Source organism: Bombus pyrosoma, linkage group LG9 (genome assembly GCF_014825855.1).
Source record: "Bombus pyrosoma isolate SC7728 linkage group LG9, ASM1482585v1, whole genome shotgun sequence".
In the NCBI taxonomy this organism is placed as follows: Eukaryota; Metazoa; Arthropoda; class Insecta; order Hymenoptera; family Apidae; genus Bombus; species Bombus pyrosoma.
Genome location: NC_057778.1, coordinates 2001150 through 2004266, shown reverse-complemented (window position 1 = coordinate 2004266; position 3117 = coordinate 2001150). Strand labels below are relative to the sequence as shown.

At 34.8% G+C, this 3117-nt stretch overlaps 1 long non-coding RNA gene across 1 annotated transcript; it reads right to left on the bottom strand.

Moving 5' to 3' along the window:
- Nucleotides 1-880: 880 nt before the first annotated feature.
- LOC122570687 lies at nt 881-2336 on the bottom strand. Its single transcript, XR_006317885.1, has 3 exons — nt 2244-2336; nt 1116-1789; nt 881-1014 (listed from the first exon to the last, which is right to left on the bottom strand). It is a non-coding gene; the product is annotated as an uncharacterized LOC122570687 (long non-coding RNA).
- Between the last annotated feature and the right edge of the window lie 781 nt (nt 2337-3117).

Genomic DNA, 3117 nt, shown 5'->3' with positions numbered 1-3117 from the left:
GATTATAGTAATATTCCAAACTGTTAAAGATGCAGGAAATATTTTTTAATAATTTTTGCAAAACATCTCAAAAAAGGATACAGAATATAAGGAAAATGATATTTTATTTCAGTTTTTAAACTCAGAGTACCTTGGTTACTTTCCGATGGAGTTATGAATTAAAAATGATATTTGGCTTTTTTCTTTATATTTTTCCTTACCCTGTTCTCCATATCTGTTGTTTTTTCCACGACGCATGCTTACGTAGCGATTGCACGTAGATGACTGTTTATTTTCACCGCTCCATTATCTATTTTTAATGTTGGACCAGACGTAGTGTAAAATACGCTCGACGCTGTGAATGTAAAACTTAATCCCCGGCCGCAAAGGTAAAAAATTTTTATAATTCATGAGATGTTCATTTAACAAAGCGTAAATGAACAAAAACCGAACTGGTGTTTTCATAATATTTTCATGGCTCGGTTACAAACACCATATAACACGAGTCTCTTTAATTCTGCTTTTAAGAAAAATATATGTACGTGATTATAAGTTGGAATTTAATTAATTTCGTAAATTCGGTGTATTTCTAGAAATTATGTATTATAAAATTCATACCAGGGATGTAATAACGTATAAATATTTTCGTGAATAATAATTCTATATATTTTCCATTTATCATTCTTACTTCAACTTTCGTGCTTAAAATTGGAGATCTGTGTTCTTGTAGCATAGAAAGTTTAGCTAAAATTACATGCAATTATACTTTAAATACGCCCAGGTATATGTATATGTAGTATATTCAGACATGTTCTCATTAAGTATGAATATTCTAATTTCATAACAGAAAGGAAAATTTCTATTTTTTTATTTCTTCATTTTTATTTTTCTACCATCTTCTTTTTGCTTATTTGCTCTTATTTTTTATTCTATTTTATTCCTTACTCATTATCGCATACAACAAATGCATTCTTAGAAAAGATTCCACTATACATCTTATTATATTCCCTATACATGATATATATTTTTTCGTATCTGAAATTAAATACCTGTGCTTATACAATATCTATCCACACTGGCAATACCTAACTAATGGTATTCCAGTTCGGAATAGAATTATCATTTCTATATATTACCTATATTTGTACCTTTTTGTATCAACGTCTAATTTTCCTCACGTGTTAAAGTTTCTGTTAACGTGTGAAGATTCAGGAGAACGTTGAATACCGGAAACCGCTCGGAAGATGAAACCAACGGATATTTAAAGTCGATACAATAGCGCATTACCGACTGTATATTCAGTCCCGGCGTTTTGTTGGGCTGGCTACTTGTCATGTATCAGTGTATACGTCAGAGGAAGAGCACAGAAGCGAGTCTAGATCCGGACGAAAACGAGATGCTTATATTGTTGCAGATCCATTGTTACACCCGAGTCAGAAGAGAGGTAGGCCTGGCCACGTTGGTACCGCCTACTAGAGTGATCCCGACAAGGAAGGACTTGACCAACCTCGTCCTGCCCCTCCAGCATGATCCTCTACTCCTGGACTCAACCTGACGGGATCACGTTCTGTGCCGTCGTTCCGATTAATTCTTTCGCTGTAAAGGGTGCACTCTTTGGCTGATTCACCTGTCGCAAAGCGTATTGGAGATCGTTGATGCCGTGGAAAGAGAAATGGCGGCGGTTCAGGTTTATGCAACCAAGATATATTTATCATTCTTCCAGAAGAGTAATTGCAAGGTAAGTACCTATCCACTAAGAAACTGCTATCACGCAATACTATGCTTTTCTTTTGATGATTGGACTTGTACCCTAGATAGAGGGAGAAATAATACTACATTATTTTGAAAAACCTATGGAAAATCTGGGTTAATGTAGACTGAAATGCTATAGGTGGAGTTATTGCAGTTTAATTAATCTTGCAAGCTTGTTATGCTGCGGAATGATAATTTTATGTCACGATTGTTCTTTTTTTTTTTTTAGCAATTTATTATTAGTATCTGGAATGTAATTCTCTAATTAATGCAGAAGTTTTTCAAGTGTATTAGTTTAGCTAGAATAATCTGCATTGAAGAGCGAAATTTAGAAGAAATTTTCATTTCAAGGCTCCAGTAGGATTAATTGATCTCAAATTTGTAAGACGATGTACTATTTTCAATTAGTGCAATGACTGCAATATTAAAATATCAGTCGAGACGTATGAAATTACAGAAGTGCAGGCCAATTTCCTGCTTGACGTGCCACGATAAATACAATACATATTTACCAATAATGTAGATTTTTCTTATCTGTTGTATAAAATAAGTATTCCTTCATGAATAAGAATCTCGTGGATTCAACTTCATATCTCATCGTGGTGTCCTTCTTCTCGGTCGTTGTAACCAGGATTTTTTTTCCTTCATTCGCCGACTATATTACATAAGCTTTATATATACTTCTTTACATTCTTCCTTTGCTTTGCACGTGTTAATCTATGCGTCTTTCAAGTTCTTTACCTTGTCCTTTTCTCTGTGAGATTATTTTTACGTCGCATTCAGATAAAACGTTGCAAAGGAGGTTTTGGTAATACTTCGTACTTGAATACGTACGTATTTTATTATGTTTCAACTCTGTTCCAAATAACTGTACTTATCTGTATAAAAAAATTGAAAGAAATTAATAGAGAATACAAATAACGTTCGTCGCAATGACTTGCAACAAATGCATTAATTTAAAACAAAATAGAATACACGCGAAGAATATAAAATTGTGGAGCTTTATTCCGATATTGGATCGAAACGATCGATATCCCAAAGAACAATACTTCGATAGACTTTGAAGAATCTTCGAACGAGGACTCGAGTATGTCGAATCGTTCATGAAACGCGGCAGTATTCTTTAAGCGGAAAACGTATACGTCTCTTGAGTTATTCGTCTGTAACGAATAGCTGGCATTAGTTAACAGGATATCAAAAGGATACCTTGTGGCAGGCCACCAAGGCACCAAGACCCCACCCAGTCGATGCCCGGTGTAACATCAGGAACGAAACCCTACCGAACACAATGCCTCGAACCTGAGACTCTATCGCGATATCATCCGGTTATAAATTGGAACACAGCTTCGCCCTGGCATTATGATGTCTCTAATATGTCTTTTTCCT